The sequence below is a fragment of the Equus caballus genome, chromosome 24, assembly GCF_041296265.1.
Source record: "Equus caballus isolate H_3958 breed thoroughbred chromosome 24, TB-T2T, whole genome shotgun sequence".
In the NCBI taxonomy this organism is placed as follows: domain Eukaryota; kingdom Metazoa; phylum Chordata; class Mammalia; order Perissodactyla; family Equidae; genus Equus; species Equus caballus.
Window position 1 is genome coordinate 37,667,769 of NC_091707.1, and position 22,776 is coordinate 37,690,544.

The 22,776-nt window shown below is 37.4% G+C and overlaps 1 protein-coding gene across 42 annotated transcripts in view; it reads left to right on the forward strand.

The window, feature by feature from the left end:
- NRXN3 (neurexin 3) overlaps positions 1 to 22,776 on the forward strand; it is a 1,504,430-nt gene that overhangs the window by 1,476,229 nt on the left and 5,425 nt on the right. For 6 of the 42 annotated variants that reach the window (XR_011432271.1, XR_011432272.1, XR_011432275.1 and 3 more), the window contains one exon: positions 19,690 to 20,383. The exons of the other annotated variants lie outside the window; for them this stretch is intronic. The gene's annotated coding sequence lies outside the window, so the exon portion shown is untranslated. The remainder of the gene's footprint in view (positions 1 to 19,689; positions 20,384 to 22,776) is intronic. 42 annotated transcript variants of the gene reach the window in all.

A 22,776-nucleotide genomic window follows, 5' to 3' on the forward strand; every position in this document is an offset into this window, starting at 1 on the left:
TTGAGAGAGATTGCTAGTAAGCATCTTTTTAGTGGAATAGAGCTGAGTTGTGGTAACAACATCATCTACACACCCAGCCTACCGTGGCCACAGAATCCAATGGCTTTTTTTCTAATGAAGGTGTCTGCATATCCACAGCACCGCTAACTGTATTTCATTACAATGCACTGCTTCACTCAACACACTCTGAATGAAGAAGATATGCTTGGCAGCTTCAAATTCAGGCACTGCCTCCAAGCAGGGCTTGTTTATCTGTCTGCGACACACTTGGAGCATTTGAAAGACTAGTGATGAGGTTCATTCAAGTTGTAAAAATATGTTGAGCATCATGGCTGCTTCCTTCACAATGGCCTGGCACGGAAAGATGGAGAAGGCCATTGTTCCCACATAAATGACTCGATCAGCCTCTGGTATGACTTGTCCAGGGAAGTTGCATCGTTTTAAAATGAATGAGGTTCTAGGGAACATTTGCTATAGTACTTTAGTTGTAACTTTGTGAGACTCTTTAATAAGTTTGCAAAGAGTAAGTTTGGAATCTAGAAATAGTTTCTTCTATTTCTGGGGAAGAAAAGGATATTTCGTACTTATGTAGGATATTTTATCTGACCACAGAGTTGGTATTCAGACTCAAGATGGGCTTGGAGGTCATGCTCCCGGGCTCTAGATAATGAACGAAATGCTTTTCTCTTTCAATTTTAGAATGAAGTCACCTTTATTTCTGGAATTATACTCAGTAAACCCCAAAATGTAAGGCTGTTGTGTGATAGAAGAAGAGAGCAAGAGAGAATAGCTTGAAATATAACTACTTTTCTTTTGCAAGTACTCAACTAGAAAAGGAGGCTGGTAATGCTAGAAAAGAGGGTGTTGCCTTCTACAAAGACTGGAGGTTAGAGACAGCCTGCAGGCCTGAGAGTTCTCCCAGACTGTTGCCTGATGCCACTGGCCAGAAATAGGGAAAGGAAGTCTTGGTTTACTATTCAGTGGCCCAGATCTCCCCATATTGAGAGGGAGGAAAGCTTAGTTTACCTGTCCACTTTACATAAAAACTCTAGATTTGCCAGAGTGTCTGTAAATATAGACACAGGCAAAGTAACCTCTCCATTTGGTCTTAATGGACTAAACCACCTTGTTCCATCGCCTACCTCCTAACCCATTTACTCCATAAAAGGAGACTTGCTCAGTTAACTATTCAGGCAACTTCATGAACTTTCTGTGTTATTTGGTACAAGGCTTTGTTAATAGCCGTAAGCCACCTATTTTCAGTTCTTTCTCTCATTTCCTTCACACTGATTGATGAAATGGGAAGGAAGTTGAACAAGCTCACTTTTTTTTTTAGATGACACAAATACGAAATTGACAGATAAACTCCTAGGAGGTTCCAGTCCATTTCAGGAAAGTGTTGATATGAGGGCTTTAAGGGGCCACAGTCCTATTAGAAAGAGAGAGAGAGACCACCAGGGAATTGTGAGGAAAAGAAAAATGAGGGAAATGTCTCGATTTAATAGGAATTTGGGAGTGTTGAGAGCATTTTAAGAAAAATGCTTGCTTTTTCACTAGATGAGTCATTTTGTTCAAAGGGAGAAGAAACTTACTACTTTCTCTGAAGTGTAATAGAACTGCAGACCTAGCTCCACAACTTTTTTCTCTTTTACATAATCTTGTCCTTATTCAAGAGCTAGTGAGTGAGGGTTTTCCCATGAGAACTGGTCATGTACAGAATGTTAATGCAGAGCTGGGTCAGGCTACGGTGTTCAACATATACAAGGTGAGAAAGCTCTGCCTCTGGTTAGATTAAGGTATGTGGATTGTCCCGTGCATTCTGTCCATGTGTCTGGGAACCTCATGTAATCATGAGAACTAAGGAATCCACCGATTCCTTAGACACCAGGTTTCTAAGGGCCTAGGCATTGTGTCTGGTTTTGTTTTTATCTTCCCAAACATGGGTTTTTTCCAGCTTCACTTAATATGTCTAGCAGATAAAGCTATTTCAGTTAGGCACAGTTCCACTGCTCTTAGAAACATTGAGGATGAATTTTCCTTGTTTGTACCTGCTTCTTGCCAGAGACTAAAAACTGATAATTTGGCTGCTGGCAAGATTCCACTGCAACAGCTAGTAGAGTGTTCTGGAACGATGCCAACAGCAGACAGATTGCATTAAATACTTAAACTACTATTTTAGATCAGTTCTGCAGTTGGGGACCTGAAATCAGCGGTGGATCCACTTTCTACTTTCCAGCTTACTTTGCTCTGGGTTTTTTAAATGTCTTCTGTGATTTCCTCCAAATGGTTATCTCAAAGTGGCTTCTCTCTCTCTGTCTCTCTCTCTAACATGCACATGCTTATGTGAAACTTTCATAATCCCTTAGAATTTAACAAGCACCTTCATATATGTTACCTCTTGCCCTCTACGTGTATTAATGATTTTATGGTATTATCTATGTTAATCATGTTCATGGTTCAGCAGAAACACTAAAGGAATCACAATATGGAGTATCTCCTAAGTTGCATTGTGGACCATGGCAGGAAGGAAGAACTAGATTTCAGAGACATGGGCTGTAGCCCTGGCTCTGTTACTCAGTGTTTTCATGACCTTGAGCCAATGCCTTGAATTCTTTGCAATGTAGTTTCTTTACCTTGCAACTAGTGGTTCTAAACTGAGGATGATTTTGCCCCTAGGAGACATTTGCCCAAATTTCTAGAAACATTTTTGATTGTCACAACTGGGGAGATACTATTGGCATCTAGAAGGTAGAGGCCAGGGACCCTGCTAAACATCCTATTGTGCACAGACCAGCTCCCACAACAGAGAATTATCCAACCCAAAATGTCAATAATAATGAGTTTGAGAATCCTTGCTTTAAGGTGTAAATAATATCTACCCCATTCATCACAGGACTAGTGTAGGGCTCAAATATATATGAAAATATAAAATAGCCTTCCATGTCTGATATAAATACTATCTGACATTGCACATATGGACACCAAAATTGAATTTTGAGAGGAGAATGGACTTATTCTCCTAGATTAAAAGTTATAAATGAAACTATCAGATTAAAATATATTAAATACATCCACCGAATCTTGCTCCATAATTTTATGGTTTTAAACCAATTCTCTAAACATAAAGAGAAACAATGAAAAATGTTAATCTTAGAAGAAACCTACCATTCAGTGACTAATATAGATAAAGGAAATTGGAATCCATGCAACTAATAGACTTTTCTATTAGCGTACAGCCATAACACATCTTTCCTAATAGAAGCAAGCCTGAAATGATAAGTTGTTTGGATCACATTAATTAACATTCAGCTCTATTAGATTTGCACCTGAGGTTGGGCTCATTTTACCAGAGCTGATGAATATCAAACTTAACAATATCTAACTACATTATATTAGAATAAAATATGTTTTACACTGAAGGCAAATTTTAGACTAGATTCTTAATAATGGTCTTTTATATTAACTCAGATAACTAGAGATAGTAAAAGAATGAATTAAATTCCAGCAAGCCAAACTACAACATCAGTTATAGTAGTAATGAGAATTAAACTTTTTTGTTGCTTTTATTGTGCAGTTGACTCATAGGTATGTATAACTCTAGAGTTTACAAGTTATTTTTACAGATATTACTTCTTGCTTTATTTTTGTAACGTGGATTTCTCCAAATTTTAGCTTGAGATCCATGGACAAGGTTTCCTGAACTTCTTCACAAAATTTTATTTACAGAGCATTTTTATTGGGAAAGAACATGCAGTCTTCACCAGATTTCCAATAGGGTTTGTTATCCAAGAAAGTTGAGAGGTCACCCTTAAAGTCTCATCTTCTCTTAAATGCTCATTTTCACTAAAGTCTTCCTTAAATCTTACTCTATTTATTCTATCAATATATTAGCAGGTGATCTCTCAATAATTTTAAAATTCTTAATTGACATACACACAGATTTTTTTAATTTAAAGATTCAGATTGGAAGCTCTGTCATATAGCTAAATTGAATAATTATGCAAATGCAGCACAATATTATTTAATTGGACCTTTTGGAATGAAAATAACCCAGGTGTACAAAACTCTTTGCAATCTGGAACAACCGTTCTAACATGTATCTGCCAAGTAACAGCATCTTGTATGTAAACAGGCAGAAGAAAACAGCTCGGGCTGCCCTCCCAAGAAATATACATGAAAGAATGTGTGTGTTATAGTACATACAAAATCTCAGGGTGTTTGTTATGGAAGGCCCACTGTATAAGAACAACTATATAGACAGACTTGAAATCCAGAGAGTTGGTAGTTAGATAAACGGAATTGTCTCACACCTACAATAATATTAACAAACACTCTTAGCCCTTGAGGAAGATAACAAAGAAAATGCAGAAATCCAACATTTCTTACTGCTACTGAGATTTAAAGTACCACTGGACAAGCAAGCTGCATTACAAATGGTGGCCTTCCACCCAGAGCCCATTTTCTTCATTTTCCTATTTCCAGCTCTGCCACCTTTCTCTCTTCCGATAAAGGATTTCCAAGTACTGCTGGTATAACTGCTAAACGAGCACAGGGTCCGTTTGATAAGATGCCTCATCTGATCCTCCTGGAGGGCCCAGTTCACTTAAACTCTCCATTTCTTGAGCCAACCATTTAACTATATATTATTTGCTGCTCAGCTTCACAGTTAAAGACACAGCAAAATTTTACATGAAATGTCACTAATGAAAACACTATTTCCGTATCACTCAAAATATAGCCACGTGTCTATACTTGTTTATGTTCCAGTAAAGACTGTAACACTCAACATGACACAAAAGGGACTTAAATATTTTGCCAGGATTAGTATTCTAAATTAATACTAAATAATTGAAAATGACTAAGTCAAAATCAAAACTAGAAAAGTTGGTGTTCATTCGCAGCCACACTTTATGGACTTGTGGCAGCCAGATTCAGATACCCTGCATCTTCCTTTGGCACTTTTCTCTTTTGATACCCTGCCTTCTTCAGAGGACAAAAGGAATCACGGAAACTTTCCCAGAACACTGAGACCACCTTGTAGGGTCCCTTTCAAAAGCAAGAATGTTCTTTTTGGTTCCGTGACCATGGTGACAAAATAGGAAACTAGGTCCCTCTTTACAACCTGCCCTATGCAGTTGCCACCCATTGGGCTCTGTGAGGCTGCAGAACTGTTTTATTTAAAAATATTTTCCTCTGCATCATAACACTTTTTTTCTTTTAATGACACATAAGAATAAAAATATTACTCTCAGAATAGTTTTTTTAACTTTGAAAAAATTCAGCATCTGAAGATTTTGATTTTAATTTCTCCTTGCACATTCTTCAGGTCTCTCTTCTAGGATTTATGGCTACCCTTGCTCATGGGGAGCCCCTTGGCTTCTAGGGGGTGGAAGTGTGGTGTGTAGGATGAATTGAATTGCTGCATCCCAGGTGACACAATTGAGGAATTGAAAGGAAGAAATTGGTGGCAACTGATATAATTGTTCAAATTGGAATGCAGCCATTGCCCTGGGGTTCATATTTTTCTTCATAAGTAAAGTGGTTTGGGATTTGATGTAAGCATAGGTAGTTAGGATTTCAACAGTAAACCACATCCCTGCCAGAGTACGTAAGTTTTGTGGTTGATGATCATAATAGTTACACAAGAAATTTAACAGTGACAGTGAGGGAACATCACCCTATCAGACTTGGCCACTGTTAGGAGGATGCAATTTAAATCCTGGCATGCGTGAAATAGCCTAGCTTATCTGTGGATAGTTATTAAAAACTACATAGTAAAATTCAATCAGAACTTGGTGCTCTGCAATTGATTTCCAAGTTCCCACAGTTCTACATCATTAGGGTAAAATGCTTTGTAGTAAGATTTCTTTCTAATGTTATATAGAGAAAAGCAGAACAAATGCAAAGTTGTTCTTCTCAATAAAGTTCGACTGGATGCTCCCAACAGTTCAAAGAATTTGAATTGAAATGGTTCTGTTGAGCACTGGAAGAAACCCATTGGCAAATGGCAAAGAAGACACTAAATGTGATCCACGGCTATTGCTTTATTAGCCCAGCATTGCCCACTCTCCCTTCCCAGTTGGCTTTCTTGCAGCAACCAATTCAATGATTCAGACCAAAGAGTCAGGCCTGAGTGGTTCTCATTGAAACTCTTGCCAATTGATATCTGATGCACTTTTAGGTTGTTAAAACCAAGAGCCCTTCTTCAGCTAGGAAATGTTGCGCTTCTAGTGTCAAGCCTGGCTTGTGAGAAAGTTCCATCCACTGTTCTGGACAATAGATAAAACTAGCCCACATGACACAAAGCTACCTGGGATGCTTCCTAACTATGCTTTTCAAAATCTATGTAGCTTTCTTTCATTTGGCCACCATTATAATATGAGCTATCCAACAGAGAAAGAGCTGCTTGTAGCTTTAGAATACAGATGAGTAATTATTTCCATGCAATCTCAGAACACCTTGGATCGAAGGCTCCAGAGAACTTCATATATCTGAACATTAGCACAGTACAAAAGAGAGGTGCAGAGCTTTGCAAAGCAATAAAAGTCAGTCATGCCCAACACTTTCTTCTGCAAGCTGGAGTTGCTAGATTGAAAATTTGCCATTGTTTATTCAGCACCTAAAAAAAATCTCTGATATACTAGGTCCTGTGTTGTCGTTTTTGGTCTCTCATTCTATTGCTGCTTGATTTCCATATAGGGCCCTCTCAGTGGCTAGTCTGCACAGTGTGAAATCAACTTTCAATCTTTCATCCTTGGATTATTAGATTCCTCTCTTTCTCTGCTTAAGATCTCATGTACCCAAGATAATACTCTTAGCACCCTATAGGATTTTGTCATCTCTCTGCAAGAAACACAGAAAAGATTACCCCTTCCTAGGACCCACTAAGGAAAGAGTGTTGTGAAGTGGTTATGTAATTGACTTTTCATTCTTAAGAGAAAAGGCAACATAAAACATACACTTTCATTATGTAATAACATAGTGTTAGATAAACAGTATAGTCAATTCAAAATATTCGAGAAATAATAATACTGAGGTTGGAACAGTTTTGAGCTACATCAGCAATAGGAGTTACCTTACTTGAGTCATTGATTCTTTCAAAAGGTCATCTTATCTAACTCTTGCACTTTACAGGCAATAAAATGAGGCACAGAGAATTAAAGTCACTTACTTGAGTTTACATAACCAGTAAGATTGCCTTCATGTCTTGCTTCCTAGTGTTATATTTTCTCTAGGAAGCTCAGGAGAGCTTACTTTCTGAAAGCTTTGCTTGTTAGTCGGATGTATAACTTGTAGGAAAAGACCCAGCAACATCTGATTTTACTTATCTCCCAGGTTTCTCTGGAAACACACTGAATAGACATTCCCATTTCTTGCTCCTTCATGGCTTCATTCTTTGGGCCACAAATAATGAAGGTCACTGCTTTACGAAGTTATTCTTTTCACTCACCATTAATGGTTCTTTGATGTCACTTTCTGTAAAAGTATCAGAGAGTTATTCTCTAGAGGCTTCTACATAGTTAAGTCCTTGCTTTCAGATTCTTTCCTTCTAAACCAAAGAAATGAGTCTTAGGTACTGTGGGTTAATCAATCTCTTCAGATATGAAGGCTGTTTAGAAGCTAAAATGCGCAGATATTTTCCAACAATCAAGCTCTGTATGCAGTATCTTTCAGTCTTGATTTGAGCCCAATAGCCAGACCCATAGGGTATGTTGGGAAGTGCCTTTTTATTTTTCAATAATTATGTATTTGGTACTTTTCACATGCTTAGGCCACATTCCTGTAACTCCTCTCTCACTGTCTTTACCCATCTGGTCAACACTGCCCACAACCTTAAGCAGCAGTGACCAAGAACAATTGTTCACTTTGTATTACTGTCATGGCCAAAATCCTGGCTATCCTCAACAAAACTGAAAGGGAGAAAACCCAGAATAAATAGGACTTGTTCAGAGTAGTTACAGATGCTTTCCATAAGTAGAGAGGTAACCTGAGCCAGGGTTGTTGCATATGGTTGTACGGCCTTGCATTGCTCAACTCCGGGAGACATCATTTACATGGACTATAATAGAAACTGTATCCCTTGGAGTTGATGATGAAGCAGCCCTAACTTTCAAGCAGACAGATGCATGTGCCAAAAGAGTATGTTGTCTTGTTTCTTGCTAAATAATATTTTCAAGGAAATAAGATACTCACTCTTATCTGCAAGGAAAATTTGAGTTGAGCTGAAAAACAAAACAAAAACAAAACTGGTATGATAAGGACAGAATGATTTCTCTAAGTTTTCATGCTACTGCTCTAGCCCTAGTCCTTAACCTAATGTATACGTCAATCCTCAATTTGCTTAGTGGCCTTGCCTATTTGTCCTTTAAAGTGGGAGAGAATAGTGATGACCTGCACCTATCAAAAATTCTCCATCATATTCCAAGAGAGCAAGGATTTTCCTAGTGAGTGGTTTACGTGAGAGCTAAGATATTTTGTACTGAATAACTCAATAACATATAATAAAAAACAATCAGCCTTATTTTTTTTAAGAAGAGGGACGCAAGCAAGCCTGGCCCTAGGCCATGAGATTTTGCAAAGACAATACTTAGCACTTACTGAGTTTTGTCTCAGCTTTCAGTAGTATCCATCTATTTGAAAAAACAAATATGACCTTTTGGTTAATAGCATTGGGGGAAACATCACTATAGATTAGTACTATGAAACAGGAATAAAATTAACGAGCAAACATTCTAACGGAGTCACTGCATGCGAGCACATTAAACTTCTGTATAAAGATAGATAAAGATTGTAAGTGGGTTTCAGGGTTTCATCATGCTGACTTTCTTAATTAAAAGTGGCACAATGGCTAAAAATAAAACCTTTAGTGTTTCTCAAATCTTTTTTACTAATAAAAACCTCATATGGTCATCACATGTAGTGTGAAAACTTAAAAATCAAGTAACATCCTTCTAAAACAGCACAAGCAAAATCTATCAAGATCTGTTTACTATTACCATGGAGAAATACTACTGGAGACCACACTGGAAAAAGATGACGTAGTCTGGCCAAGGAGATATTACAAGTGACCAGATGGCCATGGACACTTCTGTTTTCAAAGCTGCCTATAACTCTTTCTCACCTTGTAGCACGAATCTGCAGCCATGCTAGTGTCTTGTCTTCATCCTAACACTATGTCGCTCTAATAGACACCATAGGCTCTGTGGTTCTGAAAAAACACAGTAGGAAGCTAATTCTTGTGTCCTCTGGCCTGCCTGAGACTTGGTTAGTAGCATCTGTGCCTGTTCAATGAATACAGAGGGAGCCATTTTTCTTAATGCTTTAGAACAATTAGTGGAGCCTACCAGTTTGGGGTTAAAATGTAGAATGAAATAATATGGCATGAAAAAGAACAATGTGATGATCTTCTCCAATAATTGGTTTATGGTGCTTTTGAAAAACTTTTGTATGGAGTCAATGGTTGATTAGTATATGGTATGAAATAAAATGATATGGGACAGAGATATTTAGAGAGCACTTATAATTTAGCCATTCAAGAAAATAGCAAAGAATTCAAATCATTTAACCTATTTTGATAGGTACTTACTAGATAACTGAAGCTTCCACCATTCTACTTTTAGAATAGGTAGAATATCCAAAAGTATTTATTGTATGGTCCTAAGATCCCTGTAGTGGAAACTATTAGGTAGATTTTGACATGTCAGTAAGATATTACAGTAGTCCCCTGTTATCTGCAATTTCACTTTCAGTGGTTTCAGTTACCTGCCGTCAACCACGGTCCAGAAGCAGATGATCCTCCTTCTGATTTATCCTCAAGAGGTCAATAGTAGCCTAACACTATGGCACAGTGCCTGGTCCTCCATCTCACTTCATCTCATCACGTAGGCATCTTATCATCCCACAACATCACAATAAGACATTTTTAGAGAGAGAGATAAACCACATTCACATAACTTTTATTACAGCATATTGCTATAATTGTTATATTTTACTATTAGTTATTGTTGTTAATATCTTACTGTGTCTAATTTATAAATTAAACTTTATCACAGGTATGTATAGGAAAAAACATAGTATACACATATAGGATTTGGTACTATCTGTCGTTTCAGGCACCCACTGGGGGTCTTGAAACATATCCCCCATGGATAAGGGGGGACAACTGTATTACTCTTATAACAATTCTGAAAGTATGTACATATGTATGTAAGTATGTATGTGTTTTACAAAATGCTTGCACATCTACTATCTCCTTCAATTAATTCAACATCCAGTGAAGTTTATCTCCTTACAAACAAGAGAGCTTATTGCTTATTCAAAGTCACAGAAGGTGGATCACAGCTGAGATTTAGTGCAGGTCTTTTGACTATAAGTTCAACTTGATTTTGCATAAGAACCCCTTGGAGAACTTTTTAAAAATGCAGAGACCCAGACATTGCCTGCCATCCTGTCCTCACTCCCCCAGCAGAGACTGATTTAGTAGATCTGGCTTAGGTAATCTGAGATTGTGCAAAAAACCCCTCAGAGCTCCTCAAATACATCATTGTGCAATGATTTCAAAGGCATAAGAGTTTGAAATAAACCTATAGATATCCTAGGTTCTCCAGTGGAAGTCATTTCTGTACCTAAAGATTAGCTTGTTTGTAATTTCCCATACTCACTGAGAACTGAATATTAAAATGCATTCTGTTTAAGGGTAGCATTGTGGTTTAACATAAAACATATAGGATTGGGTGCAGTCATGGCTATTCAACTTCCTAGTTGTATACCTTTGGGCACATTAACTTCTTTCAGCCCAAGTTGACTGGTGTGTAAGATGTAATTGTAATGATTAAGTGAAATAAAATATCTCAAGCACTCAACACAATGTCTGGCAGACAGTAAGTTCTCAATAACCCTTAAGAACATCTCCATCCAGATGTAAGCTTCTGGTTAACTAGTGTTTTAACTATATAATTATGTTATATTTTCTTTCTCTTTCTTCATATTTGCAAGGAAATCACTATGTCAACCATTTGATCATATGCATTTGTCCTTAAGCATATATCTTTATTAATCTAGAGGCTCATATGCATTGAGTTTTTGGAATAACTAGGGAATTCCTCATAGCTCCTTCCCTAATCTATAGTAGTTGAGTTTATAAAATTTATAAAAATTAAAAATAATCTCATGATATGTATCTTGCACGTGCAGGCATCTCTGCAGTCTTCGCCTCTCTGGTAAACCAGCTGCTCGAGGTTCAGGTCAAACTCAGTCAAAGCCATGTAGTCACGGTACACCATCTTGATGTCAAGTGCATGAGACTTGGGCAAGCTTTTCATCTTGTTTGCATAGTACTAATTTCTATTGAGTACAAAAATGCCTTGATGATATTGATTTCGGAACACCATACATTCCTTGCAATCAAGATACATTTTAGGGGAAAAATAGGGTGTTTTCAAGATATAGTGAGTTTTATTGTATCGTGTTGTCAGGTTCAGCCATTTCCCATGGATGACTTAGAGAACTTAAGGGCCTTGGAGATAGGAGGCAACAAGTCGGAATGCCCAGCTGCTACAACCCAAAGAAACACCAGCACAAAGAAAATGGTTATAATTCTGGTCATAATGACAGAGTAGATGAGGTTCTGTGGCAAACAGAAGCAAAATAAAACTTCTTGAATATTTCATTACTCTATAAACACAATCATAAAGTGTCATGGTACCAGTTCAGGAGAAAGGTCCCACTGCTGCTGGGTTTTGCTGTCAGTGGCTGCAGGGCCACAGCAGGCAAAGATAACCAGGCACATTTTCACTATCCTGATCACCATTCCTCCCACTGATAATTCATTTGGCCCATTGCTTCCTCTCGCCTGAAGACAGCCATCAAAGTCTGGCAGCTGTAGGTCTGAATATTCTGTTTATTTTATCTTTATCTTTCACAACTGCAGCGGAAAGCCTGAGTTTTTAATAAACATCCCAGCACCAGTTTATGAAAGAGAGAATGAGTTAGATAGTGATGTATTTTGGGAAAGGCTTTTTAAGCCAGCTGTGGATGAGAAGGTCTAATTTACACTGCAACTCCTAACTAGAACTCAGGGAAATCCCATCTGGTTTAAAAAAGAGTAAAATAAAAGAAAACAGGGTAGAGAATGCAATGCTTCAATAGTTAGTTTACGAAACATTTACTCAGCACCTCATGTGGGAAAAGCATCATGCTTGGAGCTGTGGAGGACTGCAAGAGAACAGTGGAGTGGTCTCCCTGTGCAAGGTGTTTTCAGGCTGTTTGGGCATCACTTCTTCACTTGGAAGTGATTTCCTGGGCTCTTCCTACATGTGCAGCACCACTGTAAGTACAGTGGAGGATAAAACAAAGTCTCTGTTCTCATGGAGCTTTTATTCCATCAATAAATGGGCAAGAGTCAGCTAGCAAATAGCTGCAGAGAATCATGAGGGGATGATCAGTTAATGAGCAGGTTGCTACATACTAGGGAAGTCAGGGAGCCCTCTCTGAGGAGTAAAATCATAGGAGACCTGAACAACCAGAAGGAACTAGCCAGGCAAAGAACAAGAAGAGTGTTCCTGGAAGGGAAGCTAGAGGGTATGCCAGAGTCTGAAACATCCTGGGTCAGGAGGAGCTGTCGGGGGAGCTGTCAGAGATGAGATTGGAGGGACAGGCAGCTGACAGACCACAGGGGACTTTCACAGTAGGTCAGGGTACAGGATTTGGGTTTGGAAAATTCTACCTTTGAGGATTTTGAGCAAGAAAGTGACTTGATCTGATCTATATACTGTACACTTTTTAAAGATCACTTTGGCTTCGTTATGGAAAGGGATCCAAAATTGGAGGTGAGGAGATCAATTGAAAGATTACTGCAGAGTCCAAGCAAAGAATTATGGTGGCTGACTCTAAGATATGGGTAATGGCAATGGAGAAAAGCAGACACATGAGGAATTTGTTGCCAAAGTAGAGTCAACAGAACTTCCTGATAGGTTAAGTTGTGGTAGAGGCTCTAGTATGATGACTAATTAGGGGCTTGTACACCAGAGTCAAACCCAAGAGAAAGGAAATCTTAGGGGAGGTACAAATTTAAGAGGGGAGTAAAACCCAGAGTTCTGTTTTAGCCATTTTGAATTTGAGCCACTTCTTAGATATCAAAGTGAAATGCTGAGTAGGCAGCTGGATATGGGAAAGTGGAATTCTGAGAGGAGATTTGAACTTGGAATCAGAGTCACGTAGACGATAGGAGTTTACAGCCAAGGGGCTAGATGGTATCACTCAGAAAATTCAGGCAGCCTAGGCCATGCCGGGGACCAGCCAAGAGATGGAGAGATGAGAAGCCAGGACAGGAAGAGGAAAGTTGGAAGTTATTCAAGCTAAAGGAACAAAGTATTTCAGACAGAGCCTTCATTTCTGGCTGGTACACAGAAGACTATTTATGTTGATAAAATAAATATTATATTATCTAATGGCTTGGACTTTAATAGTATTACAAAGACCTCATAGTTTGCAATTAATGAATATATTCATTATTCATATGCATATATTAGTGTTAAAATTCCACATAGAGGCAAGACTAAGAACAGGGAAGCAGTTACTAAGTTCAGAGCTTTGAGCCCTATTTACACTGCTTTTTCTCTTTGTTTCACTTCATGAAGATAGTCCCACTTGATTAATGAAATTAGTGCCAGCAAAGATAGCTTTTTGAATCCCACCCACTTCACAAAACAGAGATCCAAGTGGTGCAAGCTGTTCTATTTTTGTAGTTAAATTCAACAACTATGCATTGGAGACCTATGGTGTGCCCTGTGCCATGCTAGACAGATTAAAAAACACAAAATAAGCAGAAAGATTCAGTTTGTGCATCAAGGAGCTTATAATATCCTGAGTGAAGAAAGGTTTACTTACACTAATACCTGATTAGCATTAAAATAGAATGAAAAGAAGAATATTAATTCCTAGAAATTGCTTAATTGAGTTTTTCCTTTTGTGTGTCTTAACCAGTATTAACACTTTTGGGAGAAAGGAGCTAAAATGCCACCTTGACTGTCCAGTCTCTCACATCCTCACCCCACAGTTCTGTCTACTGGGATATGTGTTTCCAAAGGATTTAATGAGATTTCCCTTCTTGTCACCATACCCTTTGGTCTCTTTAGTAGGACAAAGTAGTGCTGAACTCATAGAATTCAGCAAATAACACCTTGCATTTGAGTTAAATATTTCACTGTTCCAAAGTAGTTTTCCTTATGACATTCATAAATTTGTGAGTTAGAGAGGACCAAAATCTTGATGATTTTATAAATGAGGAACCTGAGTCTCCAGGGGTTGGGGTGAGGAATAAGTGACTTGTCTCAAGTCAAGTGGTTTGAGAGAGGACTCATCGAAACTCCTGCTATGAAATGGATATCTTCTGATGGAAATATATCTAAATAAAACCTCTTCAGAGCTCGATTCTAACCCACAAGAATTGTGAAATAAGGTAATTATAAAATTACATGCAGAAATAACAAAAGTTCACCATTAAAAGAGGAAGTAATCAAGCTTTAGGAACTTAGCATTATTGGAGGGGTGGGGATAGGGGTTCAAAAGAAGTATAATAGTGGTTATTTGTGTTAAGGCTTTGGATTGAGGTTATTCTAGTTTGTTTGGTGTTGAAGCAGATGCTTCAAGAATCCCACTTGGAGTAGCACTGACCTCAATTGTCTGGGACTCAGCCTCCCCTGTTAAATATGAAACCCTCACTGTACAGCTGATGCTATGGTGTCTGCTTTGAAAACAATAGTAACAAACATTTGAAAAATCCTTTAGAATTTGTAAGCAATTTCACATTCAATATCTCATTAGTCGTGCAAACTTACCTCATGACATAGGTTAATGCACCAGACATTATAATCTCCATATTACACATGAGGAATCAAACTCAGGGAGGTTAACTGATTTTTTCAATGTCCTAAGCAGCTAGTACAGATGGCAGTTCAACTAAGACTAGAACTTAGGTCTCTGAACTCTAAAATCTCTATCCTATGTACTAGGGTTTAGGCACAAGGCAAGTCATTGTGGTTATGCATGGTTTTAATGCTTTTATGGAACTGATAGGCTAGTGTGGGAGTAGAAAAAGTGAATAATTAACTATATTAATTCATTTACTCATTCATTAGTTCATTCAATAAATGTTTGAATGATTATTACTGTTCTAGTTGGTAAGAAAAATAAAGATAAAATGATTTTATCCTTGGGGCCGGCGTAGTGGCATAGTGGTTAAGTTGGTACACTCCGTTTCTGCTGCCCAGGGTTCCCAGGTGCCAGTCCAAGGTTTGGACCACCTTGTGAGCCACACTGTGGTGGCTTGACAGAGGAAGATTGGCACAGAGGTTAGCTCAGGGCCAATCTTTCTCACACACACAAAAAAAGATTTTATCCTTGTCCCAAAGTTCTTACAGTCTAATTGAGACAGAGAAGAAAACAAATTAAGCGCAATGGAGCGTTGGAGTCAGTAGAAATTTATATAGGATACACAAGGTTCACAAAGAAGAATGAAGATTGTGAGACAGAATTACAGGCAAGTTAAGGGTTATGTGATTACAGGCAAATAAGTCATTAATTTAAGGTCCTTCCATATCTAAACAGTCTATCTAACCAGTTTTGAAAATGTGATACTACCCTTTGTAATGTTTTATTCATTCTTAGCTATCTTCTTAAGTATGAAAAATTACTCTAAATTGGGCAAGCAGACAATTAATACAGAAATTCAGTTCTAAGTATTGGGCTTGATGGCATCCTTGGCTCTCTCTTCCATCTTGGAGGTTTAGTTTTTCTCTCTCTCCTGTCTACTATAATTATGCGTAGAAACTGAATTTGGGAACAGCTAGTTCATGAACTCTTTACTTGGAGCATTTTTGTTCAGCATTAAAAAGAAAATGTTAAACTTCTTGTTTAGAAACAAATACCATGTAGGAAGCAGGCTTCTTCATCCCTTCTCTGAGCATCACCCACGTCTGAGGAAGAGATTGTGAGAAGTCAGAGCAGATGCTGGGCTCATTTTGTAACACAGATGACAGCCATCCTCACATCCTAGGAGTCCACATCCATACACAGAGTCCCCATTTTTATTCTAAGCCAAACTGTGATTCAGAACTGAGCCACTGATTTTTCCAGAAGAATCCCTCCCTTCATCCCATGGACCCATGGACACGTCAAATAACACTAAATGGAATGTTTATGTATATTTCACAGGGGGACGGATGAAGAGGTGTACCTAACACATCTGGTACGAAAATCTTGAAAATCCTCCTTAGGCATCTGTTCTCCAAACTCCTTTCTGAGCCCTCCATGGTAGTAATTTTTAAAGTCTTTTCCTGGTATTGCACTCAGACTCCCAAGAAGTTTTCCTCTTCCTTCCTCTCTTCAGTATTTTCCCTCAGAAATTTAAAATATTTAATGTTAAGCCAAGTAAATCATTTGGGCCCTCCTCTTGGACCTCACCTGTACACTTGAAGGCAATGCCCTTTAGCAAGCAGGACCCACTGAAGCACAATTCCAAGCAGTTTAGAAACTTATTTCTTTGAAACAAGTGCACTCTCTAAGATGCATTCTGACCACAGTAATTCTACCTTATTGCATTGACGTTTCTAAAAGTTTGATTTTACATTTAGATAGGCTTATTTGGACATAGTGGAACAAAAATGGTCACATCAAAATTGCTGTTTCAAGTCAAATTATCGTATTGTTTGTTCTCAATAACGCCAAAACATTCTTAAAACACAGTAGAGGTATAGATATAGAACCAATCAGTTATTGATAATGAAAACCGAATGTGGATAGCTCAAGAAAGAACAAAATGAAGCTGTGACATGATTATGTGCTACTTGCAATATTATTTTGTAGCTTACATTAGAAACCAAACAAGCTTTGTGTATGTTAACTGATGGTTGACTTATATTAGAAAAATGTATATGTGATATATTTAGTCTGTGTTGGCTTCATTTGTAACTATGGCTTCCATGAGTTAAAAAATACATATTATTTTATTTGTAAAGTGACAACCATAAATTTTGGTGTATTCAATTGTTTAAACCAGTGATTTCCAGAATGTGAGTGGTGTCCTACTTGTGTGAGTTTTAAAACAAGCAATTTTGAAATAGGTAAATTGCTCAGTGGAAACCTTAGGAGCCCAAATTGCTGATACGTCTTCCTCAAAACGCCTCTCATTATCCAGGACTATGTATGCACTGGATAAATATCTTATTCTTGAAATCTCACACTTAGACAGGTTATGTTTCCTACTTTAAAAAATTGCCTATGAAACAAAAAATAGCCCATATGAGTATTATCAAAACTAACTTTGTTCTAAAGAAGTCATTTCATGCCTTGTGAGACCATATGAGCATTTATAGGGTCTTCTCATATAATAAAATTCAATATTAAAAGCATAATTATTCAAAAAAAAAAACACCTCAGTGGCAACAAGGGTTTTTCTCTTCCTATATTACGGGGATTTTTTTCCTCCTCCTAAAACCTCCCAGCTGCCCTTTGTGAAGTTCCTAGAATAATGATTAACATTATTAAACCAGAGACTAAAAATCTTGGTACGGACTGACCCATGGGGACACGTTATTGTAATTATTTTAAAATAAAATAATAAAAGGGGCGTCCCATAGAGGGCAAAAGTCTTACCCTCATAATTTGTCAAAGTCAACCAAAATAGTTCTTAGGAGTGGCTCGAATTGACTGCCAGAACCAGGTGCTCTCAAGTGTCTTGCCTTTGTGGTTCGCCTACCGGGTTTCCCAGTCCTTGGTTGAACATTAACGTTCTCGCAGGGTTATGGTATTGAATATAACTCTCGTGATCTCTTCCAGTAGAGGCTGAGGCCATTTCTAAATACTCCTTCTGAATGTCCCTTCTACACTATCCTCCCCTCCATCCACATACACAGACACACACACACACAGTCACTTTCCCTCTCTTCTACTTTTTTCAATGTAGATTGAATGGAACATTTTCTTTCCCACGTGGTCTCTCAAAGACTGGCACACTTTTCCCCAATGTGCCTCAAATAAACCGTTCTCACTTCTTGACTACCCTGAAGTTTACAGATACTGACACTGTGCCACCGTGCTTTTTGGAGTAGAGAGGGGTTTTGCCCCTATTACTATTTAAAAAGTTCCTCCGTTTATCAGTCTCATTTTATTAACACTCTCTTGTCACCCATGGGGCCCTGTCAATTTGGCAAAACCCTAGAACACTTACATGGGGCAGTGTTAATTATAATTCCTCTATGCCTTACAAAATATGCCTTCTAAGGCTATGAATAAATGTGGGATAAGTTTCCTAGAGTAGAACCCATGAACCCATGTATATTTTTACCTCAATTCCTGACAGTACAGACTCTACCTTAGCCCCAACATGCAGACACATTCACATGCACGTGCTTTCCTACTTGTAATTGGCAAGAAGCCTTGGGATGCCCTTTGCCCCTACTGGAAAGGCATGAAATTAAATCCAGCACCTTCCTCCCCCCCCCAAATCGGTTTTGTCTTGCTGACCTCTCCCCACTCCTAGCTTGCTGTTCTGTTTTTCTATTTTCCCTAAATGCAACTTACTTTAAGCATGTATTAACTTGAGTAACATTCCTACAGTTAAAGGATGATAGACGATAACCCATTTGTCAGTCTTAGCCACTTTTTTCTCTTCTAAATGTACTTATGACGTACATCCAGACTGCACGCCCTTTTTATTTTTTTTAAAGAAGCAAAACCAAAACCAAAAAAACACATTTTTTTTAAAGAAAATGCAAATTTTGTTCTTAAAGAAAATGCAAAATTTGTTTTTAATTTTGGCTATCACCAAAAGGGGAATGAATAAATTAGAAAATGCAAAGCAAAAAAAGTGTCCCCTGAATGCTCTGTCTGTGCCTCCTCAGCGTGTGCATCTGGTTGTTCATCTCTGAAAGTGTGTGAAATACTTTTTTCTTTGAATTTTTTTTTTGTTCTTTTCTCCCTTCTTGTTTGGGAATTAAGTGCTTTTTGTATTATATCTATCTATCTATATATATATATCAATGTGTTTCTTTTTAATTGCTAGATCTTTATCTTTAGATTTGGTTTTATCCAAAATTATGAGGAAAAAAAAGTTATGAATTGTTTTCTGCAATTTTCCCCCACTCCCTCTTTAAATGTGGAACAACTTCAGCTGCAGAATCCCCACATCCACATCTTTCAAATTAGCCCAGTCTCGCTGAGAATCACGTGCACCCTGGGTGGTCTGGGGAAGATGGATGACATCATCCAGACAGTACCATTTTTATATAGGGAAGTAATTAGCAGCCCAGCAAGTGGGCTCCCCACGCTTTGCAGATCTCTCGCCCCCTCCCCTCGCTCTAGATGGGGCTGTGTGGCTGCCGATGAAGTTGTTCAACTTGAATGCGTAAATCTAGTCTCCTTGTTTTTGCTTTTAATCTTTCGATCATTATTAGTAGTATTAGTATTATTATTTTATGTATTTTGGCTATTTTGAGTAGAAAAAAGTTGAACTGTTTTTATTATTTGGAAATCTTTAATTAAACTGTAATGATTTTTGGAGTAATTGCATGTTGAAGAAGTTGCAGCTTAGGGCGTGTGAGATTGTCAGTGTTAGAGTTCTGTTCTTTATTTCTGTAGATGGGCATGTGTAGGCTCATTTGTTTTTGTATATTGCCCATCCCTTCCTTACAGCCAGAAGCTCTAATGCAGCTAGATCACTCCGTGCTGCCCTTACATGGACATGGCGACTCACTTACACATTTACTCCCATCATCTTCATCTCTTGTGTAGTACACTCATAGATACGACCCTACCCTTTCTGCATCTTTCCTTCCCTTACCCCTCCTTTCTTAGCATTGCTCAAATTTATGTGCTGTCATCCATCCCTTTAAATTAAAGAAAGTCTAAAACTTGTCAAAAGACAAAAAATTTTAAAAAATTAAATATATATCGGAGAACCTATAATAATGCAGAAATTCGTTCAAAACCCTCTAGATTCATAGATTTTTTTTTAAAAGCCAAATTGTAGAAGTAAACAGGTTTTTTTCTTTCCATTTTTTAAGTCATTGCAATCGGAATTATTTCAAATTCAAAATCGATGCCCTCCCAAGCCCCTCAAAGTAAAAATTTCTTAAAGTGCAGATTTTTTTTTTCTTTTCATGTTATGTGGTGTGGATGTATGTGTTGTTGCCTCCCTGTATCATCCTCTGTTGTAAATTATTATATTTGAAAAATTAGACATTTTGCTCAAAAGTTTTTTAAGAAATGACGACAAAAAAGCAAGTTACAAGAATGTGGCAATTCTATTTGTCCAAGAGCATTCTTACACAACTTTCTTTTGTAAATTTTTCTTTCATGCCAAAAAACATGCGGGCAATTTGTTGATGTAAGTTGACTAAAAATTAATATGGTATGCTTTTTTTTAATTTAAATTATTTTGTCTATATGAAAATGATTTATTTCTTTGTTTTCCAAAAACAGCTGTTTTTTATTTGCTTTTACTTTTCTTTCTGCCCTTATATCGTGAATGCCTTGTTGATGTTATTTGCTTTCCTTCTCTCTAGCTCACTTTGGCCCTGAAATTGATTTTATTTTCTACTATATGATTTTGAAGACAATATTAAATATTTTATTTCTTTTGTGTCTATTTGCTTAATTTTCACTGTTATGTTTTGCGCTGAATTGCTTCTAATAATCCATGTGAATTCCACTCTTGGTAGAAGGGGATGGTTAAATTGTTCTTACTATCCAAAGGAAGCCTGGCCTCTTTGCCTGAACCAACTTTAAAGCCTTGAAAGTAATGGTAGGCTCTCCAGTGAGATATTAAATTGGTTACAGCCTACAGGAGGCCTGTACCCCAGAAGAAGATGAGTGGAGTTAACTGCAAGTATTATCGGTAGTAATTATATCCTAATTTAAATCCTTAGAAAGCATTCAGGGGAATCAGTCCTTTATTTTATTTTCCTTTAGCAAAGGGGAAATAAGGTACTCTCAAGTGACTATGGTAGAGTTTGGTTATCCAGGATTGTACCGTCACCATCACCGCAGGCCACAAAATCAATTTTACTGAGAGTAAAGACATGGAGAATCCCAGGTGTTTGGGGTGTTGTCCCATGATAATGATGCCTTCCAATGTCTAGAACTAACTACTGGTGAAAGCACACACACATACATGGAAGGCACACAATTCTCTCTCTCTCTTTCCTTTTCTCTTTCTATTAATAGTTGCCATTTCTCTCAAGGATTTAATCAGGTAAGCTTTAAAAGGATCCTAAGATTCTACCAAGAAGAAACATGATGATTTTCACATCTAAAGTTTTATTTAGGAAACTTTTCAGGTAGGTACTGCCATTTTGTGTGACTTTAGGGTGAGAATATCCCTTGACCTTACAGGTATTTGTATCAATGTTGCCTTATGCACTTCAGGAAACATAAGATCAGTAAGAAGTGCTGCACAATTTTTAAATAAAGAGGTTTATGTGTTTCACTTTGATTTTAGATATTAGTGTTATCTGAAACTGTTGTAGAAATATCAAACTGAATGGTGGATGATCGATATGTTTCCAATCTAGCAGCTTTATTGAATGGGCTTTCTCTACTTTGGTTTATATGATTTTATACAGTTTGACATATTGGATGATATTTTAGGTTTAAAACTAAGAACTTCCTAATGGCAGTATTATTTTATCTAATTGAATTGAAAGCTTTTAATTTTGTTGGGAAAGCTATCCATAGGTCAGTTTAATAAAAGGCTAATCATTTTTTTAAAATATAAGCTCTTTGAATTACTATAAATCATTCCTGAAACTCTGCATTTAAAATAGCCTTAATAATCTAGAGCCTTATTATTATTATATTTCTACTTTAGCATGAGGCTACTACATAAAAAATGGTCAGAAGAAAGTGATTGATGGTTTCAGTGTTTATAGATCCAAAACAAAATTAGTATAAATAATTCTAGTAGCTAGCATTTTGGAGTGGCAGTAGGCTCTGTGCTAAATATTTAATATGCATTATAATTAACATTAATATGCATTCTTATTATTCACATTGGTGGCTTGAGGTAGGCTGTGTTATTATTTCTATTTTATGGAGAGTTTAAGAAATCTGACCAAAGTCACGCAGCTAGTAAGCCATAGGGCTGTGATACTAACCTGAGTCTGAGTGACTTCAGAGGCAAAGGTCTTAATCAGTAAACAAGTGAAAAAGTCCACTTCACATTCTTCATTTTACAATGTATAATGACATCAAGGGGCTATGACTCATCTTACTGGGGCATATGTTGAAAAATCAGAATCTGTAGCCTTTTGGAATCAAACCCATTTCAGACAAACTAGGAAAACAATGTTCTACCTAGAGATTCTCATCTCATTAAAATATAAGTTAAGCCCCTTTGAGACACTTGAGTTTTTCTGGTGTCTTCTTCCCAGGTACTTGCCATGTTTGTCCATGGCTATTCTTTCTGAAAGTGGATGGAGAATAATTTCATGGTTACCAGCTTTGGGATATTTATATGCTGCAAGTATACACTTCTGTGGCACCAAATTACCGAATATCATTCAAAACCTAGTTTAGTGGGGAAAAGGATGATTCCTCCCCATTATGTGTGGATTTCCCAGCAAAGAATTTAAAAAATGCAAATAAGAGACGAAGTAAAGAACCTAACTATACAGAAAAGAAATTGGAGGAATTGGAGCACAGTGTCCTTTCCCAGAGTCTCACTCTTCAGTGTTATTGTTTTGGTACTTTTGTGGCTTCTTAGACTCAAATATCTCCAGG